This window comes from Sus scrofa, chromosome 4 (genome assembly GCF_000003025.6).
Source record: "Sus scrofa isolate TJ Tabasco breed Duroc chromosome 4, Sscrofa11.1, whole genome shotgun sequence".
Lineage (NCBI taxonomy): Eukaryota > Metazoa > Chordata > Mammalia > Artiodactyla > Suidae > Sus > Sus scrofa.
In genome coordinates this window covers 47,183,846-47,207,531 of record NC_010446.5, presented here as the reverse complement: position 1 = coordinate 47,207,531, position 23,686 = coordinate 47,183,846, and the positions used below count along the sequence as shown (strand labels likewise).

At 35.1% G+C, this 23,686-nt stretch overlaps 1 long non-coding RNA gene across 1 annotated transcript in view; it reads right to left on the bottom strand.

The window, feature by feature from the left end:
- Positions 6,969-23,686, bottom strand: part of LOC110260264 — a 39,632-nt gene continuing 22,914 nt past the window's right edge. The window contains exon 3 of the long non-coding RNA XR_002343228.1: positions 6,969-7,227. This is a non-coding gene — a long non-coding RNA (uncharacterized LOC110260264). The remainder of the gene's footprint in view (positions 7,228-23,686) is intronic.

Sequence of the window (23,686 nt, the reverse complement as noted above, 5' to 3'; positions counted from 1 at the left end):
TCAGCAAGGGCAATGTAACCACAATCTCATTTGCCTGAACATTTGAAACACTTTGTTTCATTGAGCCTTGCCGATAAGTAATCTAACTGCTCTAAGGCTACCATTTTAAAAGGCTACCATGTAGAAAAGTGTAGGAGCACTTCTATGTACTTCTATGTACAAATACTAGCCTTTAAATTCTTCTAGTCCCTTAGTCAAATACAGGAGTGAATGAGACTTCATCTTCCAATGATTGAGTCTCTCTTGACATTTGAGTCATTTCAGCAAACATCATGGAGCTGTCCTCACACAGACCTGTCTAAACTCATGATCTACAGAATTTGTTAGCAAAATAAACAGAACTTGTAGTGAAACCAAGCAGGGACCTGTGGGCCCCTGGGCACACAAGCTTTTCTGTGTCCCCCATTTCTTGTTTTTAGGGAATTAACTTCAGCCTCCAAGACCTTCCCTGAAGTTCCAAAGGGCAGGTTCAAAAAGTTGCTAATCAGGGAAGAGAGGGGATGTTGGGATCAGAGAGGAGTAATCAAGAGACAATGTGCAACTTTTGGGGCAAGATCCTGGTTCCCCCTCAAGTAATGTAGATAACAATATCTTTAAGTTCTTCTACAGAACTAAAACCCCCAACAAATTGAAGATGTTAGTGAAGCATTCTTTATTCCAGAAAGAAGACCACTAGACCACTGAACACCATTTTTGAAAACAATGCAAGCTGGCCTCTACCCTAATCCTTATCTATTTTTTGGTGCCCTATTTTTCAGTCCCCAAACTATAAAACTTTCCAATCTTTCCCAAAGGGGTCACAGTGTTTGAAGCATTAGCCTGCCATAACACTCCTTTACCTGGCAAAGAAATAAATCTATTTTTTTCCTTCACCCAAAACTCTGTCTCTGCATATCTATTCAGCAACAGTGAGCACACACTGAGTTCTAGCAAAAGTAGCCACAGCACTGGAGAAAGCCATTCCCCATATATTTTGGAATATGTGAAGAGAGAAAAGCTTTGAGTGCAATGACACATTCAAATGAAATGGTTGGAATCCAAATGAATGGAATGACACATAGTAATGACAGAAATGTTATCCAAGAAGATTGCAGAAATAATAAAAAACAATATGTTACATTCAGATGGTATTTTTGAGTCCATGACATTCAGGACCCATTATAAACTTGGCTCCCTAACAATGAAATACATACAAATATTGTTGTGTGTCTAGGTGTACTGAAATTCACAACAAGAATGACAGTGAGTGAAAATGAGACAGAATACTAACTCAGGTAGTCAGTGGAGAAATATGGGCTCCAATACATTCTTTTGATATGGATATTGATTAACATTTGTGACTTAAAGGGAGTAATACCTCCTCAGACCTTGTTTTATTATAGGAAAGGCACATTCCCCACAGACTTTATTTACTATAGGAAATGCAAATCTCTAGCCCACTCCTCAGCTGAGAGAAAAGTAATGAGAGGAATGGTGACTTAATCTAAGGGAAAAAAAGGACAAAGAAACCATAAAACTGGACATTTCCAACCCTAAAACACCTGTTGGACCAGGACTGATACAGGTAATTGAGCAAGGCCAATGGGAGAAAAAGACATCTTTCTGGACCCATGTTGGTACCCCTCCCCAACTTTAAGAGATAAAAATCCCTATAGGGCAATAAAGAAGGGTGCTCTTCTCTCCCCTCCCAGCAGTCCTGGGAGTTATTTGCTTTCCTTTAATAAAGACTTTGCTTGCTTGCTGCCTGTGTGTTTGGGAGTTCATTCTTTGACTACTGTGAACAAGAACCTGGATTCTGGTATCGTCTTTCTGGTATCACAAATAATCAGAAGTAAAGATCTAAAATTATCAGATAATGTTGAACTTTCAAAGCACACTCAAACTATAGTTGGGTTAACAGTATTCTTTTCCATGATATATGATATTTTTACTCCTCTTCTCTCCTCCCATTTAAAAACAGCAATATCATTCTCATCATGATCATGTTTACCTCAACTCTTCAACCCAAATGCTGAGGGCATAGACAGTAAAATATCATAGATTTCTGTATTGTGCTATATGTTTCTTTTATTTTCCATGTTTAATGATGCTTAATTCCATCTTTCCCTTTAACCTTAGCAAAAGCAAAACAAATATTATAAAAGCTTAATCTATCAGTAAAATGTTACCCTTAGCTAGACTATAATGATCTACATTGAAAATACAATTAACGAAATTGGTTCAAATGAGTTTGAACCAGTTTCATTATTCTTTTTAAATGGTTAAGGCATAGTGTCTAAATATCTTATTCTTTGAAAGATTTCCCTATGCTATTCATTGTTATAGCAGCAGGATCATTTCTACAAGATCCTTGCAAAAAATGACTTTGTGTATTTTTGTCTATAGTTGTCTTCCTCTTCTGCATAATTTTTAAATTGAGGGATGATTAAAAATACAATTAATTATACCACTATTTTTTATTGTTTAGATGTTAAATTTCACAAATATTCTTGGCAAAATGAAAAGGACAACACTGATTACTTTCCAGAGTAGCACTATTTGTTTCCACATTGCTCTTCAGTGTTTTTTGTTTGTTTGTTTGCTTTTTGCTTTTTAGGGCTACACCTGCAGAATTAGAAGTTTCCCAGCTAGGAGTCAAATTAGAGCTGCAGCTGCTGGCCTATGCTACAGCCACAGCAATGCAAGATCCAAGATATGTCTGTGACCTACACCACAGCTTATGGAAATGCCAGATCCCTAATCCATTGAGTGAGGGTGGGATCAAACCCACATTCTCATGGATTGTTTTTTGGATTTGTTTCCACTGCTCCATGATGGGAACTCCAAAGGTTCTTTTTAAAAAGACATTGTGAGTCAACTTGAGAATCATAGTGAAAATAATAAATTAGACCTCTACAACTGTTACAGTAAAGGCTAATCTCAAATATAAATGCTGGCCATGAAATAAAGTCAATGGGATCTTACCATAAAGTCAGCAGAATTTAAAAAATATAGGTTTCAGATTAACTCAGACTTACCTGATCTTCTCAAACTGCAAAAAGGGATACAAATGCTCTGCTGATATAATTTCAGGATGTGGCTTAAATTTTACCAGCTATTACATTATTCAATTCATTCCATGAAAATAAGGTCTATGCAATGTCACAATAGTTAATGTTCCCTAATATTAATTTTTGTTTTATTCATATATAATTGACTTACAATGTGATAATTTCTGCTGTACAACAGTGATTCACTTATACATATACATATATCTATTATTTTTCAGATTCTTTATCCATATAGATTATCACAGAATATTGGGCAGAGTTACCTGTGCTATACAGCAGGATAAGAAAAAAGTTAATGCATGAATGCTTAGAATTTCTCCTCATTCATCTAAATAAAAATATTTCTGGAATGGCCCATTCTATCTGTTTTTCTCCTCACCTCTTTTCTCCCAGATCAACACTTTCTGGCTTTCCATACAAAGGTGGACAGAAACAAGGATGGATAGAGTAAGTATGGGAGTTTTTGTTTTTGTTTTCATAGGGTAAATAGAAAGGAAAGCATTTTTTTTCTAAGTATTACTATAATCTTCTTAATCTTCCTCACCCTGCCTCCTCCCCTGATTTGAAAATGCAATAAAGAACTCTGAGGTTTGAAGGACTCTGAAGCTCATATTTTAAGGATTACATTGCACGACAAGAAAGCTCAGAGGCTTTACATATTCAGGATTCAGCAAGACTCCTCAGGATATAGCAGATCCTTCAAGACTTCTGAAGAGGCAAGGTTACATTATGAGAAGAAATTCATTATATGGATTCAAATAAACTTAAGTTTGATACATGTTTCTCCCACTTACTCACTTTATAAACCTTGATCATGTTACTCTCCTCTGATAAGAACTGACAAGGAGAGAGTATATAGAAAGAGTTCAGCACCTGGTATGTAATTAGATGGTTGTTGTAAATGAATGTTCATTCTAATTGTGAGGTATCAGTTGTCTATAAAATACCCTTTTGCTACTTTCATACAATGTTTCATCAGTTACTGAAAACAATGTGTTCTTCAGAAATATAAATAATAATGCAACATATAGCATTTGCAACTTATAAAGCACTTTCTACAAATTTTTAATATAATCCTTACCACAGCTCTGTTAGCTGTTCCTCATTATTAATAGACCCAAAAGATAGATAAATTGAGCCTCAAAGAAGTACAAAGCCAGCCAGCCAGCAAGTGATAGAGTTGAATCTTGAATCCAGATCATCTGGACCCAATTTCTGTTCTATTTAAGCTATATCTCTATCATTACAACAAGGCCATATCATGCAAAATGTAGTGAATGACAGAGCACAAATTCCTTGATAAGAAGATTATCTACTGCATGGGAATCTACACCCAAGATACTCATATCAACAGAAAAGCCCCACTTCAAGAAATTGACAAAATCACTGTCATATTCCCTGAGATTAAAGGCAGTGTCATTTCATTTGTAGAGAGGAGATATGAAACTTCATGGAGCAGAAGCTTTTGCTTTAAGGAGGTAAAAATCAGAGAACTCATTACTGCTTCTGTGCTTAACTCAAGCCCCTTAATCTCTTCTCTTCCCAGCTAAAATTGTTTCATCCTGGAAGCTTTTCCTCATTCTCTGCCCCACCCCAGGCTGAGTTAGAGGTCCCATCTATATCATCCCATTTTTTTTTCACACCTTCATCACAGCACATACATGTACCAGAATGGAAGCTCAATGAGGGCCTTTTGTCTATTTCACTATTGTATTCCTACCAATGAATATGCATAGAATAAACGAATTCACAGCTTTTGAATTGTTCAGTGTCTAAGTCACCAATATAAACATTCTTCGAGAATAGAGATTCTTCCACATGTACAAACTTAGTCCTGGTATAGATTCTGGCATATATAAACACTTCATATGGATTTGCTTAATAATACATATTTAATACCAGGCATTAAGCCCTTATGAATATTCATTCATATATTTCTCATCATACTCTAGGACATAAGTACTATTATTCTGTCCATTTCACAAATGAGGAAACTCGGGAACAGAACACATTAAGTAACTGCACAAATTCACACAGTCGGAAAGTGGCAGTGGCAGAACTACAATCCAGGTAGTCTAGCTCAGGAGTACAAGTCCTTAACCACTGAACTCTATTAAATAAATGCATAAATATATAAATGAAATAAAGATACCATGATAATACAGTAATAGAAGACTTTAGTAGTGCTATGAACACAGATGAGGGAGTAATTAATTTGACCTGGGGATGATGGAAGCCTTCACATTATAGGTAACATTTGAGTCCATTATTGAAGGGTGAAGTTCTCCAGACAGAGGATGAAAATACTTCATGCTGCTTACATATCACTTATTACAAAAAAAAAAATATTGCTTATCTGTGATCTAAAATTTTAAATATTTTTATTTAGCAACTATACTAACTTCACATTATTTTTTTAGTTCCTTGGTCACATCTATTATGAAACATCTCAATCTTTTTTCTCTTTTCTTTGGTAAAAACAATATTTTGGAAAATATGGGCTTTTATCTTTGTGAAGTAGATTGTTTTTGCTGATGCACATGAAATGAACTAGAACTGAGCTGGAAAATATGAAGTAATTTTTCTTCTCTATTTCATAAGATTTGCTTTGGCTTTCAATTTAGAGGAACTTGACACTGTAAACCAATTACCCCAGGGACCACCAATCCATCTTACAAGATTTATGTCTGGTTTTGCCAAACTTCCATTTGAGACCATGCTCAGACCTCAAAGGAGTCATAAGAAGGGAATAATAGGTATGGGGTGATGGAAATGTGGCCTTAACATGTCCATAGATTATGATAGGAAAATGAGAGTCATAGGGATGATGTGGAGATGAGCTGATGCCACAATGGCAACAACAGGTATCAAGTTCCCCAAAACATTCCTACTGGAGATTAGGCTGGCTAGCACTGATTCTGCCCCTGCATCCCTTTGGCACATTCAGGCAAACAAGGCTTAGCTTGCAAGCGTACAGCTGCTGAGCTTGCAAAGGAGCCAAAAATCAAATGTGAAAAACATCTGCAAGTATGTCACTCAAAAAAATTGGGGGATAAGTTCACTCTAAATGTGTCAAAGTCAGGACTAAATGGACAAATAAATTTCATGTAAATTTACAAAGTTTCTGACTTGTGTGAGGAAAAAATAATATACCCAACTTTATAGCTTTGAAAAATTAGAAAGTTTCCACTCTGAAAAATTAGAAATTATGTTGAATATTTCTGACAAAGAAGTTTCAAACCAAATCTCCATGAAACAAAGCTACTGAATTTCAGTTTGATATCCTAAAAGAAGACATTTTTATCCCCTATTGAATACAGCATCAGTCTATATTCTCCTAGAATCAAGTAAGATCATACATTTATGCCCTAAATATCTGCAGAAACAGTAAATAAAACACACAGAGAGATCATTTCTAGATTACTTATAATACCTAATGCAATGTAAATGCTGTGTAAACAGTTGTATGTGAAAAACACAAATTTTGCTTCTGGAACTTTCTAGAATTCTTTTAAAATCTTTAAGATCCATGGTTGGTTAAATCTGTGGATGTAGAACCTGCTGATTGAGAGAGCCAAATGTATAGCACATATAGTACATACAGTATAAGAACCTAGAAAGAAAAGAGTAAACCAAGAAAAACTTGTCAAACTGCTCAGGTTCAGAAATGAATATTTCAGTATGATAATCTTCCTATTGGGGAAGAAAATCAGAGATTTCAGTAATATTCACCATTAAAAACCTGTAGAGTTCAAGACCATTTGTTTTCAAACAGACATCAACCCATATATCTTTGTGAATATAATAATAATTTGCAATATTTTATAGTCTTCAAAGATATCTTATCTCATTCTCACTAGTCAATAAGACAGATGAAAACATCCTGAATTACAGTTGATAAAGTGACAATTAAAATTATTCTATTCATTTATTCTTTTATTTGGCATATATTAATAAAGCCCCTGCTAAGTTCCAAGTGCTGGTTGGTACAGGTGATAATGGGTGATAAACAGGCTACATCCTTGTTCTCATGGAGCTTATGTTCTAGATCATTTCATATAATGATAAGTGAAAAAAACAGCTGAAGCACAGTGCAACTTCACAGAGGACAAGAGTAGGTGTCATGGGAATTTTCTTTGCAGAGACAGTGGTGAGAAGGAACCATAGGTGTGAAGATCTAGAAAAGAGGATTTCAGGGAAAAATAATTATAATGTGAATAATTTCACATAATTGTTAAATAAAGAAAATTAAACTCAATGTTCTCTTTCCATGATATCATTCTCTCTGTTTTTACTTGGTAAATGACAAACTGTGACAATAGGTAATAAAGTACTCATAAAGTCACATTAAGGCTACCATAATAAAATATTTATTTATATTTTTTTATTTGATGTGAGAAAAAGAATTATATATATGTATGACTGGGTCACTTTTCTATACAGGATAAATTGGCTCAGAATTGTAAGTCAACTGCACTTTAATTTTTTAATTTGAAAAATAATAATAATCATGCAAAACAAAAAAAAATAAAAATCACTATTGAAATTGTTCATGTGTTTCAGGCAAAATATAAACATCCTTAATTTTATCAACATAAAATCATTATCATTGAAAAAAAATCACTGTGTTTAAGGTACATATTTGATATTTAAATATAATTTCTTTTCTCTTAAAGAATTTTTATCAGTTTAATCTTTATTTTTTGTTCAGTAACCCAAGAGTGAATATACAAAACTCAGATAAAATATAGCTACTTTGCTGTGAACCTAAAATTTCTCTAAAAAATAAAATTTATGGTAAAAATTAACATATATAATATTACCAATAAAAATATTCCAATTCCTAAAAAATCTTAATGTATATTCTAGAGAATCTCAGATTCTATAGCCAAAAACCTTTACCCAACTGCTAAAATTGAAAGATTTGACAAACACTTAAAGAAGAAATCCCAAACTACACATTATTTTTTTCACCTTTAAATACTTTTAAAAACATTTAAACTAAAGAATATTTAATTTAAATAAAAAACTTCATTTCCCTGTTTGAATTCTATGGATTCAGATCATAACTTGTCCTCAAAGATAAAAGGGATTCCAGAGAAGGTGGTGGATTTAGAAGGACTTGAGCTCAACTCCTGTCACAAAAACACCAAAATCACTACTATCTGCTGAACAACCATGAACAAAATAGACTGGAAGCTACAAAAAAGTTATCCTACAACTACAGACAAAGAGGAAACCACATCAAGATGGCAGAAAGTATTCTTTCATGATATAAGCAATCCCACACCACTGGGTGGGCAACATACAGACTAGAAAATAACTATATTGAGAGGCTCTCCCACAGGAATGAGTTCCAAACCCCACATCAGTTTCCTCAGCTGGGGGGTCTGGCATTTGGAGGAAGAGCCCCTGGAGCATTTGGCATTGAAGGCCAGCAGGATTGTGTGCAGGAACTCCACAGGACTTGGAGAAACAGAGACTCTACTCTTGGAGAGTACACACAAGATTTCATGTGCACTAGGTCTCAAGGCAAAGCAAAGACTCCATAAGAGTCTGGATCAGACATACCAAGAGTCTCAGAGGGTCTCCTGGGAAAGCAGGAGTCAGCTGTTGCTCACTTGGGGACAAGATATTGCAAGCAGAAGTCCCAGGGAATAAGCAACACCATGAGTTCCCTGGAAGTCACCATTTTGGAAAAACCTGGCTCCACCTATCAGGGCAGATAAGCCTCAAACAGGTCAAACAACAAACAGGGTGGGAACATGGTCCCACCAATCAGTACACATCCTGCCTAAAATCCTTGCACATACACAGCCACTTCTAACCACACCCAGAGACAAAACCCCAGCTACCAAAGGGACAAGACTCAGCTCCACCCACAGTGGGCAGACACCAGTCCCTCCCATAAAAAAGCATGCCACGAGCCATTGTATCTTCCACACCACAAGAAGGCAGACACCAGAAGCAAGAGAAGATACAATCCTGTAGCCTGTAAAAAGGAGACCACAAAGGAAGCTAGACAAAATGAAATGATAGAGAAATTTGAGCTAGATGAAGGAAAAATACAAAACTCAGGAAGAACAACTAAGTGAAGTGGAGATGAGCACCCCACATAAAAAAGGCTTTATAGTAATGATAGTAAGCATGATTGGATCTCAGGAAAAAAAAACTAGAAGCAAAGATCAATAAATTACAAAAAAATATTTAACATAGAAATAGATCTAAAGAGTAAACAAGCAAGATAAAATATAATAAACAAAATGAAAATTTCACTAGATGGAATCAATAGCAGAATACAGGAAGCAGAAGAACAAATAAGCAAGGTGGAAGATAGACTGGTGGAAATCACTAAAACAGAACAGCATAAAGAAAAAAGAATGAAATAAATATGATGACAGTCTAAGAACTCTAGAAATATAAATGCACCAACATTTGCATTATGAGGATGCGAGAAGCAGAAGAAAGAGAGAAATGACTGAAGAAAATATTTGAAGAGATAATAGCTGAAAACTTCCCTAAAGTAAGAGAAGAATCACTCACTCAAAGTCCAGAAGCACAATGAATACCATAAAGAATAAACTCAAGGAGGAGCACTGAAAGACACATATTAATCAAACAGACCAAAATTAAAGACAAAAAGTAAATACTGAAAGAAGCTAGGAAAAAGCAAGAAGAAGCACGTAAGTGAAACCTGAGAAGTTATTAGCTGATGTTTCAGTAGAAACTCTGCAGGCCAGAAGGGAGTGGCCTGGTGTATTTATGGTGATGAAAGGGGGAAAAAAAAACATAATCAAGAAAACTGTACCCAGCAAGGCTCTCATTCAGATTTGATGGAGAAATCAAAAATCTTACAAACAAGCAAAAGCTAAGAGAATTCAGCACCACCAAACCAGCATTACAACAAATACAAAAGGAATTAGAAACAGGAAAATTACAAATGAGAAGGCTTACCAGTAAAGCAAACATATAGCAAAGTAGGAAATTATCCACACACAAATATAATATTAAAACAACCAATCATGAGAAGAGGGGGGTACAAATGCAACGTTCTGGAAATGCATTTGCAATTAAGAGAACAGCAACATAAAGCAACCTTGTGTGTGTGTGTGTGTGTGTGTGTGTGTGTGTGTGTATATATACACATATATACATACTCTTATATCAAAACCGCATGGTAACTGCCAACAAAAATCTACAATAGATATACAAACGAATAAGAAAAAATAAAGCCAAACGTGGCACTAAATATAGTCAACAAACCAAAAAAGAAGAAAACAACAGAATAAAAGAAAAAAGACCAACAAAGCAAATTTAAACAATTAACAAAATTATAATAACATAAATATTGTGCAATTTTGAAAATAAAGAGCAACAGTAATAATAAAAAACATACATATCAATAATTACCTTAAATGTAATGGGCTAATTGCTCCAACCAGAGATAGACTGGCTGAATGAATACAAAAATAAGAACCATACATATGCTATCTACAAGAGACCCACTTCAGTTCCAGAGACACATACAGACTGAAAGTAGAGGATGGAAAAACATTCCAAGCAAAAAGAAATCAAAAGAAAGCTGGTGTAGCAATACTCATATCATACAAAATAGACTTTAAAATAAATACATTTATAAGAGACAAAGTCAGATATTACATAATGATTAAAGGATCAATCCAAGAAAAAGATATAATAATTGTAAATATATATGTACCCAACATAAGAGCACCTCACTATATAAGCCAAATGCTAACAGCCATAAAAGGAAAAATAAACAATAACACAATTATAGTGGGGGACTTCAGCATCCCATTTACAGTAATGGACACATCATCCAGGTAGAATATCAATAAGGAAACACAAGTCTTAAATGATGCATTAGACCAGATGGACTTAATAAATGTTTATATAATATTCCATCCAAAAGCAGGAGAATACACATTCTTTTCAAGGGTATACAAAACATTCTCCAGAACATGATAGATCATACTTTGGGCCACAAATAAAGCCTCAGTAAATTTTAGAAAATTGAAATCATACCAAGCATCTTTTCCAAGCACAGTGCAATAAAACTAGAAATTTACTAAAATAAAAAAAGCTGCAAAAAAACACTAACACATGGAGACTAAACAATATGCTACTAAACAATCAATGGAACACTGAAGAAATCCAAGAAATTGAAAAATACCTAGAGTAAATGAAAAAAAAGACACAACAACCCCAAACCTATGGGATACAGCAAAAGAAGTTCTAAGAGGGAAGTTTAGAGCAATACAATCTTACCTTAGAAAACAATAAAAATCTCAAACAAACAACCTAATTTTACACCTAACACAACTAGATAAAGAACAAACAAAACACAAAGTGAGCAGACAAAAAGAAATCAAAAAAATCAGAGCAGAAATAAATGAGATAGGAGTTCCCATCATGGCTCAGGGGTTAACAAATCCAACTAGGAACCATGAGGTTGTGGGTTTGATCCCTGGCCTTGCTCAGTGGGTTAAGGATCCGGCATTGCTGTGAGCTGTGGTGTAGGCTGCAGATGCAGCTTGGATCCCACATTGCTGTGGCTCCGGTGTAGGCTGGGGGCTACAGCTCCAATTAGACCCCTAGCCTGGGAACCTCCATATGCTGCAGTTGTGGCCTTAGAAAAGGCAAAAGAAAAAAGAAAAGAAAGAAATGAGATAGAGACAAAGAAAATAATGGAAAACATCAATGAAACAAAAAGCTGGTATTTTGAAAAGATGAACAAAATTGATTAACCTTTAGCCAGATTCATCAAGAAAAAAAAGAGAAAGGGCTCAAATCAATAAAATTAGGAAAAAAATAAAAAGAACAGAAATAGAAAAAAATCAGAAGACTACTACAGCTAAATATATGCCAACCTAGAAGAAATGGACAAATACTTAGGAAGCTATAATCTTAAAAGTCTGAACCAGGAAGAAATAGAAAAGATGAGCAGAGCAATCACAAGTATTGAAATTGAAACAGTGATTTAAAAACTTCCAAAAAACAAAAGTCCAGGACCAGATGAATTCACAGGAGAATTCTATCACACTTTAGAGAAAAGGTAACACCAATCATTCTGAAACTATCAAAAAAAGTTGCAGAGGAACACTCTCAAACTCATTCTATGAGGATACCATCACCCTCATACCAAAACAAAGACACCACTAAAAAAGAAAATTATAGATCAATATCATTGGTGAGTATAGATGCAAAAATCCTCAAGAAAATGCTATTAAACAAAATCCAACAATACATTAAAAGGTTTATACACCATGATCAAGTGGGATTTATACCAAAGATGCAAGGATATTAAATATCCATGAAGCAATCATTGTGATACACCACACTAATAAAAGAATAAAAACAACATGATCTTTTCAATAGATGCAGAAAAATCTTTTGACAAAATCCAACACCCTTTTCAGAGAAAAAATAAAACACTCCAGAATACAGATAGAGGGAACCTACCTCAACATAATGAAGGCCATATATGATAAACCCAGGGCTAACATCATTCTCAACAGTAAAAAGCTGAAAGAATTCCCACTAGGATCAGGAAAATACAAGAATGTCCACTCTTGCCACTTTTATTCAACATAGTTTTGGAAGTCCTAGCCATGGCAATCAGAGAAGAAAAAGAAATAAAAGGAATCCAAACTGGAAGAGAAGTAAAAATGTTGCTGTTTGCCGATGGCATAATACTGTACACAGAAAATCATAGAAGTGCTACTAGGAAACTACTAGAGTTGATCAATGTATTTGGTAAATTTTCAGGTAAAAAAATAATACACAGAAATCTCTCACATTTCTATATGCTAACTTCAAAAGATCATAAAGAAAAAAGAATAAAATATCTAGAAATATACCTAGCTAAGGAGGCTTACTCTGAAAATTATAAGACACTGCTGAAAGAAATCAAAGATTACACAGACAGATGGAAAGATATGCCATGCTCTTGGATTGGAAGAATCAATTTGTCAAAATGATTATCCCAGCCAATGGTAACAGAGTTACTGATGGTCGACTAATCTATGACAAAGTAGGAATATACAGTGGAGAAAAGAAATTCTCTTCAATAAGTGGTGTTGGGAAAACTTTACAGCTACATCCAAAAAAAAAAATGAAATTAGAATACTAAGACCATACATAAACATAAACTCAAAATGGATTAAAGACCTAAATATAAGAGTAGGTATTATAAAACTCCTAGGGGAAAACATAAGCCAAACCTTCTCTGACATAAACCACAGCCATATTTTCTCAGACCCACCTCCTAGAGTAATAAAAATAAAAACAGAAATAAACAAATGGAACCTAAGTAAACATAAAAGTTTTTACACAGCAAAAGAAACAGCAATCAAAAAGACAACCACAGAATGGGATAAAATATTGCAAATAAAGCAAATAAATATAAGAGATTAATCTCCAAAATATACAAACATCTCCTATAACTCAATATCAAAAAATCAAACAACATAATCAAAAAATAGGCAGAAGGTATAAATAGACATTCCTCTAAAGGAGACATACAGATGGCTAAAAAACATATGAAAAGATGCTCAATATTGCTAATTTTTAAAGAAAAGCAAATCAAAACTACACCAATAAGTATAATCATCATCAAAAATTCTACAAATAATAAAAGCTGGAGAGGGTGTAGAGAAAAGGAAACCCCTTCTTACACTGTTGGGATTGTAAATTAGTATAATCACTGTGGAAAACTGGGAGTTTCTATCGTGGCTCAGTGGTTAACAAATCCAACTAGGAACTATGAGGTTGTGGGTTTGATCCCTGGCCTTGCTCAGTGGGTTAAGGATCCAGCATCGCTGTGAGCTGTGGTGTAGGTCACAGACGTGACTCGGATCCCACATTGCTGTAGCTGTGGTGTAGGCCGGCAGCTATAGCTCTAATTGGACCCCTAGCCTGGGAACTCCATATGCCACAGGTGCAGCCCTAGAAAAGACAAAAAAAAGAACAAAAAAAGGAAAACAGCATGGAGGTTCCTCAGAAAACTAAAAACAGAACTACCATATGATCCAGCAATTCCACTCCTGGGCAGCTATCTAGAGAAAAACATAGTTTACGAAGATACATACACCCAAGTGCTCATTGCAGCACTATTTTACAATGGCCAAGACATAGAATCAACCTAAATTTCCATCAAGAGAGAAATGGACAAAGGTGTGGTACATGTATATAATGGAATACTACCTCAGCCATAAAAAATAATGAAATAATACCATTTGCAGCAACATGGATAGTTCTAGAGATGATCAAAATAAGTGAAGTTAGATAGTGAAAAACAAACATCATATGGTATCACTCATATGTGAAGTCTTTTTTTTTTTTTTTTTTTTCCCACTGTACAGCAAAGGGGTCAGGTTATCCTTAGATGTATACATTGCAGTTACAGTTTTTTCCCCCACCCTTTCTTCTGTTGCGACATGAGTATCTAGACATAGTTCTCAATGCTATTCAGCAGGATCTCCTTGTAAATCTATTCTAGGTTGTGTCTGATAAGCCCAAGCTCCCGATCCCTCCCACTCCCTCCCCCTCCCATCAGGCAGCCACAAGTCTCATCTCCAAGTCCATGATTTTCTTTTCTGAGGAGATGTTCATTTGTGCTGGATATTAGATTCCAGTTATAAGTGATATCATATGGTATTTGTCTTTGTCTTTCTGGCTCATTTCACTCAGTATGAGATTCTCTAGTTCCATCCATGTTGCTGCAAATGGCATTATGTCATTCTTTTTTATGGCTGAGTAGTATTCCATTGTGTATGTATACCACATCTTCCCATCCAATCCTCTGTCGATGGACATTTGGATTGTTTCCATGTCCTGGCTATTGTGAATAGTGCTGCAATGAACATGCGGGTGCACGTGTCTCTTTTAAGTAGAGTTTTGTCCGGATAGATGCCCAGAGTGGGATTGCTCATATGTGAAGTCTTAAAAAGGATATAGATGAACTTATTTGCTGAAAAGAAAGAGTCTCACCATTTTGAAAACAAACTTATAGGGGACAGTTTTGGGGTGAGTGATGAAGTGAGGGTTTGGGATTGGCGTATGCACATGTGGTGTATGGAATGACTGGCCAATGGGGTCCTGAAGTACAGCATGAGACTTTCTCCAATATTCTGTGATAATCTCTATGGAAAAATATTCTGAAAAAGAATGAATGTGCATATATGTATAACTGAGTCATTTTGTTGTACAGCAGAAATTATCACAACATTGTAAATCAATGGATAAAATTTTTTAAAAATGAAAAAAACAAAAACAGAAAACAGTTCCCATCCACACATATAAACAAAAAGTCAACACATGATTATATACAAAATTTAAAGTTTCAAAAACACATAGGAATATCAAAATCAGTGGCTCTACCAGGATAAAAATAGTAAGACAGCACTCTACTAGGTAGAAATCTAGACTAGGAGGAAGTATATTTGGCTTCTCATTTGACTTTGTGATAGCCAAACATGATAACTTGGAAAGAAATTAGCTTCCTTAAATCTCAGTTTTCTCATCTGTACAATGGATCCAAAAATATTTGTTCAGTCTGAATAGTTGTTGTGTGAAGCAAGTGAAATAATGTAAATCAAAAGATTTTCAAAATAGAGTATTACTCAGTTTAAATAAAGAAAAAATGATAACCTTCAACCACACATACATACATCCTTCTCCTATTTACATTACCTGAAACCTGGGCTTTAATGCTGGACACACTACCAATTGAAAAAGAAAATATATCGACCCATTTTTTAAGTTCATCTATAAAAATCAGTCATTGACCACTAAATTATAAAGTTAAGCATTTATATTTTGTGATGCATGTTTAAAGTTCTTCACTAATTAAAGAAAAATAATTGGTGAATTTACTTCATTTGCAATTCCAAACTGTTGTATTTAAAAAAAAAAAACTTTAAAAGATTTTCAGCATTCTGTATATTTTTAGAAAAAGAATTTTGTTATTTACTCTATGCAATTATTATTAAGAATGAAACTCCTTGTTTTATTATTTTATTCTCCTCCACATTCTATGTGCTTATCAGTCACTCTCATGACTCATTACCTAGAAAGAAGGGCCTCAGAATACATAATGAAGCATCTCTGAGAGGTTCCTAACTTCAGCAAGCAGCAAGTCACTGTTTTCTCTGTGTCAAATAGAAATCAGTGTTACTTTTAGAAGGCTGAACAATACTTCCAGTTGTTATCAGTCTTTCATGGACAGCATTCAAAACCAAATTAGAATTTGCCTTGCCTGGCTAGTCTAACATTTATTGTAGAAAATTCATTTAAGAAAATAATGCTTGGGGTTAATAGATGCAGACTATTGCCTTTGGAATGGATTAGCAATGAGATCCTGCTATTTAGCACTGGGAACTATGTCTGGTCACTCATGATGGAGCATAATAATGTGAGAAAAAAGAATGTATACATGTATGTGTAACTGGGTCAACATGCTGCACAGTAGAAAATTGACAGAACACTGTAAACCAGCTATAATGGAAAAAAATAAAAATCATTATATATATATATATAAAAAGAAAAAATGCTGAAGTTTGGGACTTGTTAGTCACATAAAATTTTTTATTTTGAAACATTGGTTAGCAGTAGGCTATGTTTTGCAGAAGTATCTGCTTTGTAGACTAATTGTCATAGCTTTAACAGTAGATTTTTTTTCCTTGAATCCTTGGCATCCCATAATCTTAAGCACCATTTGAATAAATTATGAGGTCCTTAAAAGCAAAAAACATATTTCATTAAACTTTTTATCCCAAACATCTAATGCAATGCTTATCACATCAGCAGGCATCCTATAATCAGATTTTATGAAATTTTTAATATTACTGAAGTTACCTACTTCTAAAAAGCCTAAACTTCTGCAATGTTCTACCTTCTCATTTTTGGATTAATATATTTCAAGAACTGGATTCATCACTTTTAATCCACTCTCATTAAAACTACACCGTTACCATTACATGATTCCATTTTTAAAAAACAAAATGGTCTGAATGAGGTTAAAATTTCCAATTAAAGTGTATGCTGGGAGTGAATATATAAATTCTTTGTACTGTACATTTGTCTTTGAGAAATATTGAGAAAATGTGGCCCTATCTTCACTAGATGTGAATTTTCTGGAAAAGACCTGTATAGTTCCCAAGTACCAATCCTCTTTTCTGCAGGGAGGAAAACCTATTTATGTCTATTTGATGATTTATTACTTATGTCAGTTACCAGATTTTTTTCTTTTCTTTACATGCTTAAAAGAGTTTTCTTGGGTGTTCCCGTTGTGGCACAGTGGAAACAAATCCGACTGAGAAACATGGGGGTGGGGATTCGATCCCTGGCCTTGATGCATCAGTGAGTTAAGAAACTGGCATTGCTGTGAGCTATGGTGTGGGTCATAGACGTGGCTTGGATCTGGCATTGCTGTGGCTCTGGCATAGGCTGGTGGCAACAGCTCTGATTGGACCCCTAGACTGGGAACTTCCATATGCCACGTGTGTGGCCCTAAAAAGACAGAAAAAAAAAAAAAGAATTGTTCTAGCCCCTTGGTTTTTAAAATAGATATTACTATTTTACTTATTTATTTATTTTGCTTTTTTTAAGGGCTGCCCCCAAAGCATAAGGAAGTTCCCAGGCTAGGGGTCCAATCCGAGCTGTAGCCTCCAGCCTACACCACAGCACAGCAGTGCAGTATCCAAGCCTCATCTGCCACCTACACCACAGCTCATGCCAATGCTGAATCCCTGACCATCTAAGCCAGGCCAGGGATCAAATGTTCATCCTCATGGATAGTAGTTGGATTTGTTTCCACTGTGCCACAATGGGAACTCCAAGATATTACTATTTTAAGTGACAGTTTCATTAATAGAAAACAATTCAATTTATTGTTCTAGGTAACATAGGGAGTTGGATGGACTGGGAGTCTGGGGTTAATAGATGCAAACTACATTGTTTGGCTGGATCCTACTATACAGCACAAGGAGCTATATCCAGTCACTTGTGATGGAAAATAATGGAGGATAATGTGAGAAAATTGACAGAACACTGTAAATCAACTATAATGGAAAAATAAAAATCCTAAAATTAAAAAATTTTAAAAAGATGAGTTAAGGCTATGTTCAACTCTGATTTTCTTCTCACTCACCTCTAAGGTAAAGACAAAACACTAGAATTGCAAGGTATTTTTTGCAAATTTTACAATTAAATAAATCAAAATTCCTGAAAAAACAAGTATAGAAGAATTGTCCATAAGGGAATATTTTGCTAGCTGAAGCCTAAAATCAACTTGTAAGGTACTGTATAAAAATATAAAATAGTCAGCAATTACTTCTTAACTATACATTTCCTGCTGAGGCATTAGATACATCTCTAACTTCAACTTTTGTTTTTGAGGATGAGGTTACCATCAGTATTGCATCCTGATTCCTGATGGAGCACTATGATTCTCATGAGTTATATCATTAAAGTTTCATCTCGGTTAAGGTGATTGACCAAGATGACAGAAAGCTAAATTGGAACCTGGCAATAAATATTTGTACTAAAATGTTTTAGAAACAATAATATAACACAAATAAGTAAAATTATAGCTTCATCCAAATGTGAAATACACACTTGTATGTTCTTTGATATTGTTATATAAACAAAAAGTCCTATTCATTTGTATTCATCCTTTAACTCATGTTCATTCACATGTAACACCTGATAGACTAAGACAGATTCAGAAAAGCAACTTCCCACAACTGCATTAACTGAGGTTTACAAATCCCCTGGATAGAGCACAAACATGTATATATATTTAGGACCACACTATCCCAGCATACATTCATACAAACATACTACAACTATGCCACTGCTAGTATTCAGAATTCCTCAGCCATGTGCAAGGTACATTCTCTGTCATATGTGCTTATATGCAATGCAATTCTGTAATGTGATCAGTTTTTTTCCTTAAATATTTTGTCTCTATTCACTGATTAACAGTTAAGTTCCCATAGAATGTTATTTTGACAATCTTATTGATGAAAGATTCATAAGAAGAAATAAAAACTGAAGCACACTTCAAATTGCTGAGTGTGAAATACTTAATCATCTTTTACTACCAAGAAATTTCAAAGTTACAATTTAGTCTTCTTCTAGTACTCTTCTGAGAGTTAAATGTCTGGAGTACTTTTAAAACAGAGTAGTCATTTGAATAGTAGTATTTTTCCCTTTGCCTTAAACTATGGTTTTCATAAAGGGGCTTTGAAAGCTGGGAAATATTTATACTCTAATTAAAGTGTACAAACACTCCAGGCTAAATGTAGGCATGTGAAATTGCTGTTCGATTTTAGGAAAAGAGTACCTTGGAGAAGAACTAAACTCTTGTGGCATTAAACAGCATATTATTGAAAAAGAAAAGGGAAAAATGTCAACACAAAACAAAATATATGTTGGAAGTTTAGGAAAAGTCCACAAACTTGCAGAAATAAAGACCTTTGATTTATTGAGAATGTTGACATTGTTAGCTATGACATAACACAGTGTTTATCCAAAGGTCCTTTGTAGAGTTCATTCTAGGTTTTGCTTTTATTAGGATTTGGAATTTCATATATGTTAATTATACTATTCCCCTGCTGTTTGTAGTTCTAATGCAAATGCATAAGGTTTGATGTCCTTTCAAAGTAATTGGGATTTCAAACTTTAGTTCATCTATTGATGTCACTATGTCTCTTGAAGAAGAACAAAAAAAAAAAAAAAGGACAAAATTAACCTCAAAATCCAAGGCACAAATATTAATTTCATATACTAATCAGCACCTACATGAGAGTTCATTTGATTATAAATTATAAGGCTCCCTCTTGCATATTTTCATATTAAGTCCCTCTTATAAACATGTCAAAGTTCATGGTTGGAAAGCTATGCATTTTAGGACAGTCAGTGGACCATAAACTTCCTGTTAGACAAATTGTTTGCACACTGATAAAAAGCAAGATTTGTGTCTAAAGCAAAGGTCCTGTTCAGTCAGTAGTGTTCTAAAGATATCAAGAGTAGCAAAGAGACTAAAAGTTCAGGTAAACAATGCAAAGTAAGTTAGCTTTCCATTTTGTGATCAACCCAATTTAGAAAAACTAGGATTGTAATAATTACTATATATATATATATTTTTTTTTGTCTTTTTGCTATTTCTTGGACCGCTCCCACGGCATATGGAGGTTCCCAGGCTAGGGGTCGAATTGAAGCTGTAGCTGCCAGCCTACGCCAGAGCCACAGCAACTCGGGACCGAGCCGCGTCTGCAACCTACACCACAGCTCACGGCAATGCCGGATTGTTAACCCACTGAGCAAGGGCAGGGACCGAACCCGCAACCTCATGGTTCCTAGTCGGATTCGTTAACCACTGCGCCACGATGGGAACTCCAGTTACTATATATTTTTATTATTAAATTAATTTATTACATTTATAGTTGTACAATGATAATTATAATCCAACTTTATAGGGTTTATATCCCACAACCCAAGCACATCCCCCCGAACTGTCTCCTTTGGAAACCATAAATTTTTCAGAGTCTGTGAGTCAGTATCTCTTCTGCAAATAAGTTCAGTCTGTCCTTTTTTCAGATTCCACATGTCAGTGAAAGCATTTGATGTTGGTATCTCATTGTATGGCTGAATTCACTTAGCATGATAATTTCTAGGTCTATCCATGTTGCTAAAAATGCTGGTAATTCATTCCATTTAATGGCTTACTAATATTCCATTGTGTATATGTACCACTTCTTCTTGATCCACTCCTCTGTCGATGGACATCTAGGTTGCTTCCATGTCTTGGTTATTGAAAAGAGCGTTGCAATGAATATCAGAGTACATGTGTCTTTTTGAGTCATGGTTTTCTCTGGATAGATGCCCAGGAGTGGGATTGCTGGATCAAATGGGAGTTCTGTGCTGTGAGGAATCTCCGTACTGCTTTCCACAGTGGTTGCACCAATTTATAACCCCACCAACAGTGTACTAGTGTTCCTTTTTCTCCATACCCTCTCCAGCACTTATTGTTGGTAGACTTTTTGATGATGGCCATTCTGGCTGATGTAGGGTGGTACCTCAGAGTGGTTTTGATTTGCATTTCTCTAAGAATGAGTGATGTTGAACATCTTTTCATGTGTTTCTTGGCCATCTGTATGTCTTCTTTGGAGAACTGTCTGTTGAGATCTTCTGCCCATTTTTCAATGTGGTTGTTTGTTTTTGGCATAGAGCCATAACTTTTGGAGATTAATCCCTTGTCAATTGATTCATTTGCAAAGATTTTCTCCCATTTTGTGGGCTGTCTTTTCATTTGTTTTGTTTAGGGTTTCCTTTGCTGTGCAGAAACTTTGAAGTTTGATTAGGTCCCATTGTTTATTTTTTATTGTCATTATTCTAAGAGGTGGATCTGAGAAGATGTTGCTGTCGTTTATGTCAGAGAGTGTTTGGCCTGTTTTCCTCTAAGAGTTTTAGAGTGTCTGGTCCTAATCTAGGTCTTTAAATCATTTCGAGTTTGTTTTTGTGTATGGTGATAAGGAGTGTTCTAATTTCATTCTTTTCCATGTGGCTGTCCAGTTTTCCCAGCACCACTTAGTGAACAAGCTGTCCTTTCTCCATTGTATATTCTTGCCTCCTATGTCATATATTAGTTGACTCTAGGTGTGTGGGTTTAATTCTGGGCTTTCTCTCCTGTTCCACTGATCTATATTTTTGTCTTTGTGCCAGTACCATATGGTTTTGATGATTGCTGCTTTGTAGTATAGACTGAAGTCTGGGAGCCTGATTCCTCCAGCTCCATTTTTCTTTTTCAGGATGTATTTGGCTAGTCTGGGTCCTTTGTGCTTCCAAACAAACTTTAAAATATTTTGTTCAAGTTCTGTGAAAAATGTCCTTGGTAATTTGATAGGGATTGCATTGAATCTGTAGATTGCCTTTGGTAGTATAGTCATTTTGATAATATTAACTCTTCCAACCCAAGAGCATGGTAAATCCTTCCATCTATTTGTGTCATCTTTGATTTCTTTCATCAGTGTCTTATAGTTTTCAGAGTGCAGGTCTTTTGTCTCTTTAGGTATGTTTACTCCAGATATTTTATTCTTTAGGATGTGATGGGAAACAGGATTGCTTCCCTAATTTCTCTTCTGATTTTTCATTGTTAGTATATAGAAATGCTATCAATTTCTTGTATTCATGTCATATCCTGTGACTTTGCCAAATTCATGGATAAGCTCTCACAATTTTCTGGTAGAGTCCTTAGGTCTATCAAGGTATAATATCATGTCATCTGCAAATAGTGATAGTTTTACTTCTTCCTTTCCAATTTGGATTCCTTTTATCTCTTTTACTTCTCTGATTGCCATGGCTAGGATTTCCAAAACTATGTTGAAGAGTAGTGGCGAGAGTGGACATCCTTGTCTTGTTCCTGATCTCAGTGAGCAGGAATTCTTTCAGCTTTTCACCATTGAGAATGATGTTCGCTGTGGGTTTGTCATATACGGCCTCTATTATGTTGAGGTAGGTTCCCACTATGCCCACTTTCTGAAGGGTTTTTATCAGAAAAGGATGTTGGATTTGTCAAAGGTTTTTTCTCCATCTATTGAGAGATCATCTGGCTTTTATTCTCCAGTTTGTTAATGTGGTGTATCACACTGTTGATTTGAGGATATTGAAAAACCCTTGCATCCTTAGGACAAACCCCACTTGATCATGATGTACAATCCTTTTCATGTATTGTTGGATGCAGTTTGCTAGGATTTTGTTGAGGATTTGCATCAATGTTCATCAGTGAAATAGGCCTGTAGTTTTCTTTTTTTGTGGTATCTTTGTCTGGTTTTGGTATCAAGGTGATGGTGGCCTCATAAAGTGAGTGTTGGAATATCCCTTCCTCTCCAATGTTTTGAAATAGTTTCAGAAGGAGAGATATTAGCTCATCTCAAAATGTTTGATAGAATTCGCCTGTGAAGCCATCTGGTCCTGGACTTTTGTTCATTGGGAGTTTTTTAATCACAGTTTCAATTTCAGTACTTGTGATTGGTCCATTCACCTTTTCTATTTAATCATGGTTTAGTCTTGGAAGATTGTAGATAAATGAGAATCAAAAGAAATCTGGAGTATCAATATTCATAACAGACAAAATAGACTTTAAAATGATAAATATTTTAAGGGACAGGGAAGGTCACTACATAATGATGAAAGGATCAATCCAAGATGAAGATATTACAATTTTAAATATCTATGCACCCATTACATAGGTTCACCACAATATATAAGGCAACTGCTAACACCCTTAAAAGGAGAAATTGACAATAACACAATCAGAGTGGGGGACTGTAACACCCCACTTACAGCAATGGACAAGTCATCCAGACAGAACATCAATAAGGAAACACAGGCCCTGAATGAAGCATTAGACCAGATGGACTTAATAGATATTTATAGGACATTCCCTCCAAAAGCAACAGAATGCACATTCTTCTCAAGTGCACACGGGACATTCTCCAAGATTGATCACATCCTGGGCTGCAAATCAAGCCTCAGTAAATTTAAGGAAATTGAAATCTTATCAAGCATGTTTTCCAACCACAGTGCTGTACAACTGGAAATCATCAAGAAGA